Source organism: Chenopodium album, chromosome 10 (assembly GCF_948465745.1).
Source record: "Chenopodium album chromosome 10, dcCheAlbu1.1, whole genome shotgun sequence".
Classification (NCBI taxonomy): Eukaryota; Viridiplantae; Streptophyta; class Magnoliopsida; order Caryophyllales; family Amaranthaceae; genus Chenopodium; species Chenopodium album.
In genome coordinates this window covers 320,618-338,325 of record NC_137843.1, presented here as the reverse complement: position 1 = coordinate 338,325, position 17,708 = coordinate 320,618, and the positions used below count along the sequence as shown (strand labels likewise).

Here is a 17,708-nt window from a genome sequence, read left to right as displayed (position 1 = left end):
GGCACGGACGTGCAGCCCTTTTCTAGCGAAACAACTTATTTTCGGAAGGTCATAACTTCTTCGTTACTCATCGGAATAAGGCATGTGACCAGTCGTTGGAAAGCTATCAAGATGAACTTTATTCTCCAATTTGAATCACTTCAAAATGTTGAGTAGAACAAAATTTAGAGTCAGTTGAAGTTGACCCTTGTGCAAACAATCCTTCAAAGCTTTCCATTTCTCTTTAAGGCACTCATCCTTCTTCCTCCATTGCTCTATCAACCAAGCTTGCCCTTCTCCTTGTTTACTCATGATTGATCACATCCATATATGGTGCTAAAAATAGCTACATTACATCAAAAACACAAACAACCCGTGAAGCATGGATGGTACAAAATTTGTATAAAAATAGGATAAATAATGAACTTTGATGTCGACTAATCACGAAAACAAGGTTCAAAAGTACCCTAAAATCGTACCAAATAACAAGTTATCACTCTCCAAAGGCTGTGAATTCAACCAATGTGACGCTCATTCCGAAAGTCAAGGCTCCCACTTCTTTAGCAGAGTTCCGTCCTATTGCTTGGTGTAATGTTGTATACAAGATTGTGTCGAAGGTGATTATTTTGAGACTCAAATCTATCCTCCCTGATGTGATTTCTGAAAATCAAAGTGCCTTCGTTCCGGGTATATTGATCACAGACAATGCCTTAATTTCTCTTGAAATTTTTCACACTATGAAGAAATGGAGTAAATGTAAAAAAGGCTCGATTGGCTTAAAACTGGACATGAGCAAAGCATATGATAGGGTGGAATGGTCCTTTCTGGAAAATCTCCTGTTGAAGATGGGTTTCTCTGCCACTTGGGTTAGTCTGATTATGAGTTGTGTGAATACGGTCTCTTACTCCGTCATTATTAATGGTGTTGTTTGTGGGGAAGTATCTCCGACTCGGGGACTGAGGCAAGGGGACCCTCTCTCCCCGTATCTCTTCATCCTAATTGCTGATGCTTTTTCGGGTCTTTTGAGGAAGGCGGTGGAAGATAAACAACTCCATAGGGTCCGGGCAAGCAGAAATGGCCCAATTATTTCTCATTTATTTTTCGCTGACGATAGCCTTCTCTTTGCTAGGGCTAACCGAGTGGAATGCTCAAAGAATGATGATATACTCAACTTGTACGAAGCAGCTTCCGGTCAGAATATCAATTATGATAAATCAGAGGTGTCCTTTAGCAAAGGTGTCAGTGAGTCAAAGCAACTGGAGTTAGTAAATCTGCTAAATATGAAGAAGGTTGATGTTCATGAGAAATATTTGGGTATCCTTACAATTTTAGGGAGATCAAAGAAATCTGTGTTTGCTGCTTTTAAAGACCGTATCTAGAAAAAGTGCAACGTTGGAAGGAGAAACCGCTTTCTCAGGCTGGGAAGGAAGTCCTTATCAAGGCGGTTATCCAGGCTATACTGATCTATCTTATGGGGGTTTACAGAATTCCTATTGGGATCTTGGATGAGATAAGGTCTATGACTGCTCGTTTTTGGTGGGGGACTCAAGAAATGGAGGTCGCATGCATTGGAAGAGTTGGGAATCGATGTGCGCTCCGAAATGTCTCGGTGGGCTCGGTTTTAAAGACTTGGTAGTCTTTAATTTAGCTCTTTTGGGAAATCAAGCTTGGAGGCTTCTCCATGTCCCTAACTCCTTGTTTGCTCGTGTTTTTAAAAGCAAAAACTATCCCAACTCGGACTTCCTTAATTCATATCTTGGCACTGCTGGGAGCTACTCGTGGAGTAGCATTTGGAGTTCGAAGAGCTTGCTTAATGAAGGACTGTTATGGAGAGTGGGAACCGGGACTAATATAAGAGTGTGGGAGGACCCTTGGGTGGCTGACGATAAGGGTCGTTTTCTGACTAGTGCACGAACTGATGAGGTGTCTTTAGTTCATGATCTCGTGGACTCGTCCACGAAGCAATGGAATATTGGGCTCATTGAGGAGATTTTTAATGATCGTGACAAAAAATGCATCTTGTCTATCCCATTGAGCATGCATGATCCTGGTGATTGTATTACTTGGGCTTTCTCCTATGATGGAATTTATTCTGTGAAGTCTGCTTATTTATTGGGAAAGTCATGCAATCTTGACGATTTCCATCAAGCTTGGGTTGATCTTTGGAAGCTAGATACCACTCCTAAGGTTCGCCATTTCCTTTGGAGGGTATGCACGAATTCTCTCCCGGTTCGTGCCCTTCTGAAGAGAAGACATATCATTGATGACGAGGGTTGTCCCTGGTGCTCTGCTTGTGAAACACAGCAACACGCGCTATTTGATTGCGCTACTGTTTCTAATTTATGGTCAAAGATTGAGTGCACAGACATGGTATCTCATGCTAATTCCCTGAGCTTTCTTGACTTGCTAGACTCTTGGAGGAAGATGGATGCTCTCAAGCGCCAAAAGTGTGTGGCTCTAATGTGGCAAATATGGAACAGAAGAAATGAGAAAGTTTTCAACTCGAATGAGGTTCCCCATGCTCTTACTCTAGCACGTACAAACCGCCTTGTGACTGACCATAATGTGTATTCTGTCAAGATTTACGGCTCCCCTAAGGCCCCTGCCACCAAACGCAGCCCAAAGAAATGGCTTCCCCCTAACTGGTGAGTCTATTTAGATAAATTGTGATGCTAGTTTATGTGTTGAAGGTTGGGTTGGGCTAGGTGATGTAGCCCGCAACTCGACAGGGGAGGTGATCTTTGCTGGGGTTCGAAGGCAGCGTGGACATTGGCCTCCTGATATAGCAGAAGGTATGGCTATGCGATTTGCGGCTCGGTTGGGAAAGAGGTATGGATGCAAGAAGATTATCTTTGAATCGGATTGCCAAGGCCTGATTACTAAGCTTAGCAATGCTTCGATTTTTTTCACAGATTTAGACAACATTTTGGATGACATCTTCTTTCTTAGTTCTAGTTTTGAATTTGTTGGTTGGTCTCATGTTAGACGTGAAGGCAATTTTGTCACTCACCATTTGGCTAAGTAAATTCCGTTTGGTGTTGAGCAAGTTTGGGAAAATCATTATCCGAGTGATATTTCCCCTTATGTACTTATGGACAATTTATCTGATGATATAATATAAGCTCTTCACGGTCGGGTTTCAAAAAAAAAATAAAAAATAAAAAGGAGTTTAATTTCACTTTAAAAATAATAGTCATAGACAAATTAGAATAGATGAAATTGAACATAGGAATTCTACCCTCCCCCCGTTAAAAAAAAAAAAGGATCCACAATGCCACGCTGTAGAGGCCCAAAAAAAATTCCACAATGCCTAACATCTGAAAAGGCCCGCCCAACAGCAGCAAAAGTAAAACCCAGTAATAGAAGTGCGCTTATATTATATAGTTTGTTTGGGGGATACAATTGCATTACCATGGATATTAGGATGATATGATTACATTCTAGTATCCATTTAAAATTCATTTACAAATTGTCCTTTGTGTTTTGTTATGATGAAGCAATTACAATTCGATGATCTGTGGACTGTTAATACTTTTAATTAACAAACTGTAGCTTTAGTTAATGATAATGAACACGTACTGTTATGCCATGAAGTGGTAACAATACGGTTCACCTTACATATCTAAAACACTTACACTTGCTCATCTTACAAAACTTGCATGAGCCTTCAGCTTTTGTAAACCTACCCATGAACAAATATAGATGAAGAGCGATGAATTGAGTCCCAGATACATGCACAAAAGCTGCATCATTTGGCACCCGGCCATTGGGTTAATGCAGCTGCATAGTCTTTCAAAGTCGCACCACGGTCTCCATTAGACCCAGGCAGCCAGCACCATTTCCTCATGTTGAGGGAATTGAATGATCTCATGAATCATGATTAGAGCCAACACCATATTCTCATCTTTCGCTTGTAAAACCATATACTGGAGTGAGTGTTGCGAGAAATTTTTGGAAGATATTTCTCATATTTCCATGAGCTATCCTTATACAAAGCCTTCAGACACGGTATATCCCACGAATGCATACAATGTTGTCCCGGAGTCTACTAGCATACAACTTAAGGCCAGCAGTGGACAAAAATTGGACATATAAAAATTACACAATATTTTGCCTTGGAAAACTGAGTCTATGATTCAAAGAAAGTATCCAGAGCTGTATTGCTTACATCTTCTTCATTGCCATGAAAGTAGATCTTGTTTTCATTAAACGATGACAGCAAATGCAATAGTTCCTCAATAGATATCTTTAAAGGTCTCTTGTCTTCAAACCCACTAGTTCTGAGAATTTTGATTACCTTTTCTTTGAATAATGAGACTGCCGTTTCTAAAGATGGAGTAGAATTACCCATAGAATCATTTAGCACTTCAACACTTTCTGCATCTTCGTATTTATCACTGCTTTCAGAAGAAGGGTGAAGCATTGGAGTTTCTTTGCTCACGCCCATAAAGCAAGATATTCTCATCAGCTCGTTTAGCTTCTTCTTTTGCTTGAATGTAGCACCTAATGTCTTATTTTTCTTACTAACTAGGGGATCCTACGCGCGCGATGCGCGCGGTATAGGTAGTGTTTCAAGTTGAGTTATTGTAGTTAGTCTTAATACCTTATGCATGTTTGCATATATTTTATTATAACTATTTGTACAAATGCGATTAATATGTTGAATGTCATGTATCTTAGCAATGCTCAAAACTTTAGCAAATTACTCTAGAATTAGTGAAGGAGTTGTATAAAGTATTGAGTTCTAGACATGGAAATGTTTGCTATATTTAAAGTACAGATTGAAATGGTTCAATTAGCAGGACATCACATGTCTATATTTTTCTTGTATTCATATAAGATACCAATACACCTCAATTTAAGTTATAATCGGTTAAAGTTATGATCGTAATAATTACAGTAATTACAAAGTAAATTAATATTATAAGTCATTATTTATTTTGTTAAAGTTACAAAAATAATGAAGTTATTTTCTTGAATCGGTAAAAAATACAGTGGACAAAATGGACCAAGTAACCTCAAAAACTAAGGGTTTGTTCACATACGATTATTTTCAGTTCAGTACAGTTCAGCTCTAATAAGTTCAATTCAGTTCTGCTCCTAATTTCCTTCTCTCATAAAATATTCATTTCAGTTCAGTTTAGTTCAGCTCTAATAAGTTCAGTTCACATATCTTAATGCTTTCGGAATCAACGAACATAGTGTGTCCTAAGTCGGTAGCAAGATCAAAAGGCTCTAAGAACTCTGGATAAAGATTGAAATCTTGAACTAATCAAAACTCTCGTTCAATTCAGTTCAGCTCAGTTCAGTCAATGAGAATAGACCCTAAGTTAAGTGGAGAAATAAGGTCCAAGGATTAATAACAGTAGATGTTGAGTGATTGACTGTGTGAAATTGTCAATCAAGTTCATTCCCAATTCAAATTTCTACCAAGCTAGTCTTCAGTTCAAATGAGTAAAAACTTGGGCAATTATTGCTGCACCTTAAGAGTCACTAAACTAACTAAACTATCTCAATAGCATTAATACCGCAATCTCTTGAATAACTTTCTGGTTAATGTATTTGACCAACCTTTGTCTTAGCTTTTTTTTTTTTTTTTTTTTTTTTTTTTTTTTTTTTTTTTTATAACTACTCATATGATCTTTTGGATTTCACTTTCATGAACTTTTTTAAATGAACCAATACCCTTGTAAACTTATATCAAAATCATGGACATCGGTTTTCTCTTACTGTCCAAAATATAATCGATTCATCAACCCACACTTGAGCCTGATTTCTCATATATCAATTTCAGTTTCAATATAGTTGCTTTTGCACTATATTGGACAAATGCTTGCTTCCATAGTTCCTTGTGCTTCATATAGGAAAGAATGTAAAATCAAAACCTCTCATAATCATACTTATGAAAGTTAGGTTTTTTTTTAAAAAAAAAAAAAAATACTTATGAAGGTTAGAATAATTAAAGCAATCCTAAATTGATTATATTGACAAGTGAGCAATTACATTAACGATAAAACCCATGTTGTGAAATTGATCAATAATAACAAATTAGCAATAAAATAAATACATTGATTATTCATAAACTACTCATACAACATTAATGGGGGTATAAAGGTAATTAAACATTTTCAGGGTTAAAAATGTCCTAACACTATTCATAAGAGTATTTTCCCACTTTTTATAAGGTAGGGAAGCAAGTCCTCGTAAATGCACACCATTCGTTTAAATCAACTTGAGGGACGTCCACCTTTGGTCTGATTACAACAACGGACGAGTCAACTTTAGGAACAGGAAAAAAGTCCCTTTTGCTTACATTCATAACATGTTCCACTGCTGCGACCAGTTTCACGTTTACTGCTAAACGATTGAACTCTGAATCCCCTGGATTAGCTAATAAGCGACATGCAAACTCTTTCTGAAGCAGAAGTGTGGCACTCCTAAAGGGGCGAGTTCCATACAGCAATTTAGCAATCAGAGGTGAAGAAATTCCGTAAGGAATATTTGCCACTACCAGATCAAAATGAGGAAACTCTGTCTTCATTGCATCTTCACGTATTAGATGCAAAACTGATCTATGTGAGCTAATGCGTAAAAAAAATTGCTAGTTTGATAAGGACTTTAGAATACTCCACAAAAATCATAAATAATTTGACATTTTTCTGTCTTACAGTTAAACGATCTTCAAGCCCACATTCAGCTACTCACTTTTGAAGTGCTTCAGCCATCCTTTTGTCAATCTCAATAGCCACAACCTTACTGGCAGCTTGTAGAAGTCTCAGGGTCAGATTTCCAGTACCAGGACCAATTTCTAAAACTGTGTCAGTGGCCTTGATGTTAGAGCTTTTCACAATGGAGTCAAGAACCCGTCCACTAGTCAGAAGATGTTGACCCTTGCTTTTATATAGTTGGAAATGGCATTCAGCATTTTCTTTAGTAGTTTGAAACTTATCAACAGTATCATCAATACTGCCACGTTTTGAGATATGATCATGATAAAGCTTGCAGTCAAGTGTACGAAGCAACAGCTGGCAGTGCAGAACAAAGATATTGCGCGAAAACCAGGGGAACTTCGGTTGCTGAAGCATTATGTCTTTACCTAATTACTTCTGCAACTGATTTTATTATCAGGCTATAGCAAACTGCACGAGTAGGAAAGCCTTCTATAATGTCAGATAACCCAAACATACAAACTCCACTTATGCATCATATAAAACTAAGGATCTTTTGACTTTTACCACCAAAAAAAATCAGCAAATTGTTTTTTACCACCAAAACTTTTAAAAGTTTTATTTTACCACCAAAAAAATTTCTAAAAATTGTTTTTTACCACCTACCATTAAGAAAACCGTTAAATCTAACTGTTTAAAAAAAATCATCGATTTTTGTGCACAAAACATGTTCTTCCAAGGTTTAGGGGGGTATTTTGGTGCAAACGGACCAATTTGAGGTCAGAATTGACAAAAAATGACCGAAAATGCCTCATTTTAAGTGTTCACGCAAATCGAGGTATTTTTAAACACGCAAAATGAGGCATTTTTGATCATTTTTTGTCAATTCTGACCTCAAATTGGATCCTTGGAATCAAAATGCCCCCCTAAACCTAAAGAACCTATGTTGCGCATGAAAATCGAAGAATTTAGAAAATTCCATTAGGTTTTTGACAGCGGGTGGTAAAAAACAATTTTTAATTTTTTGTTGGTGGTAAAATAAAAGTTTTGGTGGTAAAAAACAATTTTTGGATTTTTTTTTTTGTGGTAAAAGTCAAAATATCCTAAAACTAATGTCATGTAAAAACATATTTCTCATAAATTTGCTTTCAAAGCAGCACATCCAGTAGTCATAAACATAAAACCATTGTGCAATTTGACCAGGTTTCAGATTCACAATAATTATCAAATAGTACAAATGAACCATGATTCCTAACAGAAATGAATGCAGTATTAAATAATTAAATAGTGATGTTTCAAACATACATACTACTGCATTATCAAATAGTATAAAACTTGTAGGATTTAGACTGTATATCTAACACCTTTTGCGCAAACGTGAAATACAAGAACATTCCATTTAAGTCATAGCCAAAATAAATTACCAAAATCAGACCCATTTAAGTATTCATACCCAGAAAAATGTAAATAATGCTTTCTTCAACTAACATTGATAGTGAAGAATCTTAAATATTAGTTACAAAAGTAGTGTCGTGTAATTATTGGAATGGTAAGATGTGAATGTTGCTATAAGAATATAATGAATTCGGGAAAGTTGGTGGTTGCAACACAGTTACCAACATATGGGAATATACTCAAATAAGGGTAATGAAACAAGAAGATGATAAACTCAGCTAAACATTTCATCAAACAGGTTGTGTGCATAAATAAAAGAATCACTAGATAGAGTACTCATCATAATGGCTGCTATTTTGAAGCGTAGTTCTCTGAGCTAAACAATTCGTCGAACACGTTGTGTGCAAAAACGATATAGATTGACAAAGTAACTTGCACTCCTTTAACATCATGAATCTTAGGTTAATGTATAATTGTGTTGTTGCATTGTAATTGACGATTAAAAAAGGGTATGTATTACGGGTAAGCAACAAGCAATATTAAGTAGCAATAAATAGAGGGAATAGAAATGTACTTAACTCGCTCACACTAGCTGTCTAAGTTTCTTGGACTTCTGGGCTTGGAAGTGTTTTGTGATGAATCAGCTTTCAAAATGTCAATGACTTAATAATCTACTACTCTCTATATTTGGAGGGTGTCTTGTCTTTGTGTAATTTTTTTGAGTCTATCTCATTGTCTCATCACCTTATTACAGGTTTCTTTCGAAATTGAATCAACTTGGAAAAAAATTTCATATTGCTTCTTCAGTACTTATGCATGCATATTCTTAAGTCTTGTCCTAGTTTAATTAAGTCTTTTGGTTGTAATTTTAAATTTGTTTACTATTATAGGAAGGGTAATAAGGTAGCGGATTCTCTAGCTAACGTGGGGTTCTTCTCAAAGATAGGATCGTTTATTTCGATACTCCTCCAATCGAAATAAAAAACCGTTTTTGGGAGGACATCATTGGGGTAGCTGAACCTCGGTTTGTAAGGTAGTAGTGTGTTTTGTTTTTGTTTTAAGGCTTGGCCCTCATTAGCATCAATAATAATAAATAAAAATAATCGAACTAATACCATTTTTACTCGGTACAAAAAATGATTCAATTTGACAATTGGCTAATTTTGATTCAAATGTGTACGTTAAGTGTCAGTCGAATTTAAGTCGAATAATTAAGTATCGATGATACTTGATATGACTACTCTCAGCTCATTTCCTCAATGAGTAAATAAAGACTCTATTGTTACATCATGTGAGGATATCCTAAAACAACTCTACCAAGATTGGGACAGACATAACACAATTGAAAGAATAAAATAAGTTGTTAAACAAGCTAATTTAAGCAAATATTAGCTTTTTATAACAATTATAATTATGATTCCAACATGCCCTAAATATCGGAATCATTCCTACTAGATCAAATAACGTACTCTTCGTTGGAAATGATTGGATGGACCGTTAATATACATCTAAACCTTAAAAATACAGCAACCAATAGCAAATCAAAGCATGCTCAAAAAAGTCAATAGTTGCCAATAATTTCTTAAAGTTGTTATTGGTAGTTAGCTTAATTATTATCAATATATAAAAGGATCTATTGTACCTTTTAGGTATAATAGGAGAGTTCACGGCCGCGATGCGCACGACATGACTAGTCATTGCGAGGATGTATGCGCGCGACATGACTAGTCATTGCGAGGATGTTGTATATTCGAACCTCAAAGTTTACGAACTTTTAGTTGATGTTGAATTACACTTATATTAAGTTGATCAATAAACACATATTATATTATCATATACTTCGTATGTTATTATAGAAACATGTTTTGTGTAATAATGATTTTTTTAAAACGATTTATTATAACTCACCCATTATTTAAAAAATCAAAGCTGTTATTCCTTCTTAAGTTTGGAACACACATACGTATATCATTCCATGACTACTAACCTCCAGTGGCACGGTTATAGATAGGTGTTATCTCTAATAAATCGATACAATGAAAAGTGTGAATGAGATCATTAATTATCAAAAACTCCCCTTTCTAGAAATCTAGTCACTATGCACGGTATAGAATAATCCCTTTATCCAGCCTTGATAATTCCCTTAAATCCCTTCTTACTTCCTTCCTCTTTTCACCGTAGTCAGTTTGGTTTCCTTTCTTTGTAGTACATCTACTCCGACACAATCATCAGATTAATTTCATTAGTGTCAATGTTATTTAATCACAATTATGTGTAAGTCGTGAATTTTGTCCTTCACAAAATATAGGGAAAAAAATGCCCACATAAAGAAATAATCTTTTCATTGTCTAGTGACTAATGTTGTCACGTAATTATACCATAACCCTCATTAAATATCAAAATTATTCCATTCTCCATTTAATTTCTAATTAATTGATAGGTCACTCGGCTTCTCTTTTACTGGTAAGTCGATAGGCCTGTGGTGGGGAATCTGCAAACAATAAACCCAGGAACAGTAAAAATACGTCCAAAGATTGATTTTTTTTTTTTTTTTTTATGAAAGAGTCCAAAGATTGAATCTAATACAAGGACATAAGCCAAGTACTTTAGCAGATGAAATAAGCGAAATGCAGCCATGTCAAATGCAATCCATAGCAAATAAGATACAGTAATAATTAAATAAAACTACTTCTGAAATATCACGGAGTAAATTAACCCATAAACACAGAGCAATTGCATAATGAAAACGGAATCCGGTAAAAATATGACAATTAGGACAAAGCCAATAACACTCACAGTCCCTAGTTAAACATTTTAAACAAAAATCAAGATTCTAGAATAACAAATCAAAATCATTATGCAATACCAATTGCAGAAAATCAAGCAACATATCTCTATTAATACTACCTCAATCCTTGATACATACGAAGTATATGAATATGATGCCTTTAATTTTGGGTCATTTTACTTTCAAACACGGAGTAGCAGTAGTAAAACTTAAAGAAGCATAATAATTTTATAAAGATATGACTATTTGGGAACTTATTTTAATTAATAATCAAATAAACAAATGAGCTGAGCAATAACATATGAAAATATTAGGAGTTGAACCTGTCATTCTAGGATTGATAGATTGTTAGTAATTGAAGTAATTGGAAATTGGAATCATTTAGAACCTGAGCACTTTGCGGAACTGGTAAGCTTGGAGTAATTGACATGGATGGAAACGGGACGGTGGCGAAACCCACCATTGGCAGTCTGATGCCGGCCTCCGTATCATACGGGAGTGAGGTACGACATAACCGAATAATTCAGCCAATACTAATAATATTAATATTGACCGACATCTCCAGAGCGCTAACTTCATTTTGTGAGCGAATTTCTACTTCAATTGAGACGGTGAATTGAGATGGAGAAGAGAGAGAAAGCTAAAATATGCTCAACAACAATGGAGATCAGGGGCGGATCTAGGGGGGTTCAAGGGGGTTCATTGAACCCACAGATTTTTTGGAAAAAAATTATAATTTTTAATTTTTATTTTTTTTTTAAAAAAAAAAGAAAAGAAAAAGGGTTAAAATAAATTTCTGTGAGAATAATAATCATGTGGGTAAGTTTGGTGCATTGGTAAGGCTTTGTGAAATAGAGCAGCGCACTTTTTTAAGGTCTTAGGTTCGACACCTACTGCCCTAACTTAGAAATTAGAATTATAAATTTTTACTTATTTTTTTTTTTAATTTTTTATTTTTTTTATACTGACAATTAAAAATACCCAAAAGCGTCGCAATTCTTCTTCTTCGCTCTCTCTTTGGCACACTCAATTCTCCACCGTCGCACCGTCGCACACCTCGCCTCACCTTCCATCACCAATTGCCGACTAGGTACCACCAACTCTTCTCCTCTTTTCTTGACTATTCTGGTTGTTATTTCTTGCATTGGCTTAAGAATTTAGAACAACCCTTTTCGAAATTTTTAATTTTGATGATTTTATGATTAATTCTGAGTGATTTAATTCAGTTTATTTTGGGAATTTTGAGTTATTAATTCAGTTTATTTGGGGAATTTTGAGTTATTTAAAGTTGTGGTGAATGATCTTAGGGTTTAAGTGTATACAGTATACTGCATTATCTATTTGGCTTGATTATAACATAGCTTTGCGATACCCAATTGTAAATTGTAATGTAAATTTATTAGTGATTAAGATTAATGATTATCCTCTAATTTGGGGTTATTTAACTATAAATTTCTTGTTGTTTTCGAGTAATTGGGTTTCGGGTGAACTCATGTTGAGTATCCGAAAATAAGTCAGCTTTATTACCAGGCATAGTTGCACAATGAGTTTGATATGATTGGGTAAGATCATTTCTAGGTAATCTCAGTATATGCTATATAATTGAGTGTTTGATGTATTGGGTTTTAGATGGATTGAATCAATTGTGCTGGGTCTAATTTATCCTTTGAAAGTATAATTATGAAGTTTCCAATTATATGAGGAAACCAAGGCTTATGAATTTCATGTTGTAATCCAGCAATTGGGTTTCGGTCAACTCGTCGGACGAGGGGCGACTGTTCTGAATTCAGAGTTCAAAGTTCTTCTACAATTGTGAGTCCTCTTAATCTCTTATTCCTCTACTCCTATTAATTCTTAATCTTGGTTTGCTTGTTTTATTTTTTAAATTGGTTTATGGTTTTGATATATTGTTGAATTGTTGAGAAATTGAATTGTAGAAACTTAGAAATTAGAATTATAAATTTTTACTTGTTTTTTTTTTTTTTTTTTGAAATAAATTTTTTACTTGTTCTGTTAATTGAAATTTGATAATTAGAAGAAGTTTATATTGTCAAATTTGTGTTTATTGGGGACTTGTGATTTTAATTGATAATTAATTGTGTATTATGTAAAAAATAAGTTGCGGAATAGTACAGGTGATCAACTATTGAATGATAGTTTAGTTACTTATCTTGAGAGAGATTTATTTGCAAGAGTTAGTGATGATGATGTATTAGCACGCTTTCAAAGTAGGAAAACTCGTAGAATGCTTTTGTAGGGTTTTTTTTTTTATTATTTTTTTTTATTGTGTAATCCATCCATTTGTGATAAAAATTTGATTTATGTATTGAATTTTTAATCAAAATATGATCATCGTTTTTTTTTTTTAAGATTTCGAACCCACAGTTCGGAATTCCTGGATACGCCACTGATGGAGATGATGAACAGAGATGGTGAAGAGAGAGAAAGCCCAAACATTTTACCAGGGAAAAGTACATGTGTGAAGACATTTTTTACCAGAAAAGAGTACAAGAATAATAATACTATTTCCGTTAATTTTTATTATTTGTGAGATATAAAATATTTCAAATTTGCACGTAAAAATTAACAGAGATAGTATTAAAAATTATAATTAAGGGTAAAAAGGTATTTGCACATAAAAATTAACAGAGATAGTATTAAAAATTATAATTAAGGGTAAAAAGGTAAATAAATATTTTGAAGGACATTATAGTCCGTGCACTGTTCATAAGAATTATTTTCTACTTAAAAAGTAGGGAAGTAGGGATATATTATCCTTAGTATGTGTAGTATATTAATGATTTTGTTATATAACCTTAAAATATATAAAAATAGATTTGGAACATGTATAATTTAGCATGCATGTTGAGCTTTTCAATAGCACCAACATAACAACATGATGTTAATTAGTTCATCCTTCATTTAATTTTGACGGGAAATCGTTCATCCTTTCTAAAACCTCTTTCTTGTTCGAGTGATTCTTATATTGTAATTACTCTAATTAGATTAGTGTTGAGAAGTTGCCTTGTTATATCATTTAAATTAAGTATGTATAGCAACATATGATATATTATGATAGATTTTTCTTTTTTCTTTTTGTTGGCAACAAAACTGTCAAAAATGAGTAAAATAAAAGGTCATCTTGGGGATTTGTCGTTGAATCTATTGGTAAAAACCTATTGCATGATTTCTCATATATGCCTATTATATAGTCCTAAATAATATTAAAATTATAATACTACCTCTGTTAACTTTTAGTTGCAACTTTGGGAAATTATTTGTGAGATATAAAATATTCCAAAGTTGCAACTAAAAGTTAACGGAGGTAGTAGATCAGAATAGTTTCTTAATACTACGCACATCAATATATATTTTATATACGTCTAATCCTTAATTATGAAGAATGGGAATAATAGTGTGATTACGGTTTGAAAGAGGAAGGAGTACATAGATAGTGTTGCGTGGGACATGAATGTCCAAGAACGTAACTCGTATGATGAATGCAAAGAGATGCAGCCTAAAAAGCATGCGAAGCAAGTAAGACAAGCTTGTGGACAAAGCAATGATAGTGCCAAGGGCGTGAATCTTAATTTTATTAAAGTTTTAATAATGGAATTAATTCGATTAATTAGCCATCTCTTGTCCCTTAAATTAACGGAATTAATTTGATAAATTAGGCTTATCTTGTCCCTTAAACTGAACCACCTATTGGATGTTGATGATGATGGTGGTTTATACCCGTAGTCCGTTCCCAAATGATTACTAAAAGTGAAATTCTTGTTTTTTTATTTGTAATTGCAAAATAAACGGCTAATTTTTGGAAGTAATCATGATACAAATTACTACAGTTAAAATTAATCCCTGATCAGGAGCCTAGAGTAGGCCTCAATAACCACTTTCTAGCTTCTACTTATGAAAATCAAGATTTTATGAAACTCAATTGAAAAGGTGGATTAGTAACGGCATAAATTCACTACTACTCCGCAATTGACAATGAGGTTAATCATGATATACGGAAACACCCCACCTATTAACCCTTACATAAATGATATACATCATGTATAGATATTTCACGGTTCACACTCTTGATCTTATGTAATCGAAAAAACAATTCCTCTATACTTAACTAGATATGGGTATTAATTTAATATAAAAGTTGTAAAAAGTAATTGGGTTATGTGATAGTTGTGATGAATGATTTATTGAATATTGATTATTTTTCTATACAATAAGTATTATTATATAGGAAAATGCTATACATAGCCCTTAGGGCTACATATAAGCATTAAAACACTCTTGAAAATTGTTTAAATTTAAAAAATATGACAAAGATATATTAATTACACTGATCTACGCATGTTTTTATCCTAAATTCCTAATTTTATACAATTTTCAAGAGTGTTTTTTAATGCTTATACATAACCCTAAGGGATATACTTTCTCCGTTTTTCTTTTATTGCACCATAAGGACTTTTACACTATTCATTTAATCTTCTTTGACCATCTTTTGTGATTTATCTATTAGGATAAACATAATCATGTGAGATCTAGTTAAATTCGTCTTGAAATCTACTTTTCAGATATCAATTTTTTATAATTTTTACAAAAGTATAATTAAAGATATTAATAGCCAAAATAATGCATTGGCAAGCGTAAAACCCCTTATGATGCAATAAAAAAATAACAGAGGAAGTATATAGCATTATCCAATTATAAATAAACATTCTACCATTTATTGGATGCAGGGGCGGTTCTAAGGGTGTGCGGGGTGATCGACCGAACAGGGCTCCCAATTTTTAGGGGCCCCAAATTTTGGATATTTGTATATTAGTTTCATGTTTAAACAGAAAAATAACATTGGAGTGATGGTTTGAGTGTTACTTTTTAAAACAAAGGTTTAAGGTTCAATTCCTTAAACTAACAAATTTTACTCTTTTTTTTGGGAAGCAATACTAGAGAATGTCCATGTTCATTGAATAACCTCGTAAAAATCTTCCCTTCCTTATTTCCCTTTATTCTCTCCTAAAAATTTTCATCTTCTCTCTACCATTTCCTTATTCACTCCTCAAATTTTTCAATCCTAACCAAAATCTTTTAATCTATCCCTTCTTTCTCCCAAAATATTTCAATCTACATTTATTTCTTCTTCAAAATTAACAATTACCTAAAATTAATTCACCCCTTATTAATTTTTGGAAAATGCTATACATAGCCCTAAGGGCTACATATAAGCATTTAATTTACTCTTGAAAATTGTTCAAATTTAAAAAATCATGACAAAAACACACTAATTACACCGATTTGCGCGTGTTTTTGTCATGAATTCCCAACTTTATACATTTTTCAAGAGTAAATTCAATGCTTACATATAGCCCTAAGGGCTATGTATAGCATTACCCTTAATTTTTAAACATTATAATTTCCAATTTTAAACTTACAATCCCAACCCAAAATCTTCTAATCTTCCCCTTTTTTCTCCAATTTTAAGATGAAATTAATAAAAATACCTTTGATTTTCTCCACAAATTCTTTATATATGTATTTTACTAGCTCTTTCAATTTTACAAATAAAAAATAAATCTTCAAGGTGATCATAATTCTTAATAATTTTGAAACTAAGCTGCGAATTTCATTAAAGTAGATCAATTTCCGCCAAAGTGATCAAGCTTTGGGGAAAAGACCCAAGAGATACAAATTCATTACATCCTCTAGTTGGTTATTATATATATTGAATAATTGGTTATTATATATATTGAATAGTTGGTTATTATATATATTTAATTCTTAATAATCATAATGAATGAATTTATTTTATGAAATAAATAATTGGTTATTATATATATTGAATCTAGGGCCCCAATTTGATAAGTTGAACAGTGACCAAAAATATTATCCAATTATAGCCCCGGCCCTGATTGGATGTATGCATGGCTAGTTTAGTGAATTTGCTTACATATATAATAAACCATTAATTCTATAAATGTGTATATTACCAAGTGTATTAAAAATAACTCGAACTTAACTAACAATCATTTTTATCATACATATGTGAATTCATAAAAAAAGGACAATGTACATATGCAACCAACTTTTCTAATCAGATAATTCAAATTTAGTCCATACGGAATACTATTATTCCATTTTAATTTACAATATTAAGGGTATGATGAAACGAGAAGAAAATCAAAATTGCAAAATCTAAGCTAGACGGAAAAGGCTAAAAAATTGGAGGGAATGAAAGGGGGTAAAGATGAAAGAGAGATTCCCATGAAAGGGTTAACGACCTAACTGTAAAAAAACGAAAAAGGTGAGAGTGAGTAACGGCCAATTTACAGTTCCCGCCAATTAAGCGAAACACGTGCACCGACGATTAAAATTCCTACGATCCATGATGATCTAGCTGGGTGTCACGTGTCACAAGATGTGTCACGTGTCACAAGATGGTTTGACAATCACGTGATATCTTGACATGTGTGTCTGGGGTGTATTTGTATGAATCTATCCCCATCCTTATGTGAGTTGTTAGAATCCGTACACTTCTCTTCCTCCTCCCTTCCTTGTGCCCTCCATGTATGGCTCCATGTAATGTCCTATGTCCTCCACTTCCTCTATGCTCATTACAACAATAATAAGCATACCATACATTGAATATAAATACTCGTATATAATTATTTCCACTGTATTATCAACAAATCACTCAAGATTTACAAGATCATTGCGGCAAATAATATAGACTTACACTAATTCCTAATACATACATGTAGGGCTGTACACCGGTCCAAAACCGGACCGGACCTGGACCGGACCTGTTAGGACCGGGACCTGAATCTCTATTTTTCGAGGACCGGGGACCAGACCTGAATCAACAGGTCCGGTTC

At 33.9% G+C, this 17,708-nt stretch overlaps 1 pseudogene; it reads right to left on the bottom strand.

The window, feature by feature from the left end:
• Positions 1 to 3,464: 3,464 nt before the first annotated feature.
• On the bottom strand, positions 3,465 to 7,130 carry LOC145562987 (ribosomal RNA small subunit methyltransferase, mitochondrial-like; annotated as a pseudogene).
• Between the last annotated feature and the right edge of the window lie 10,578 nt (positions 7,131 to 17,708).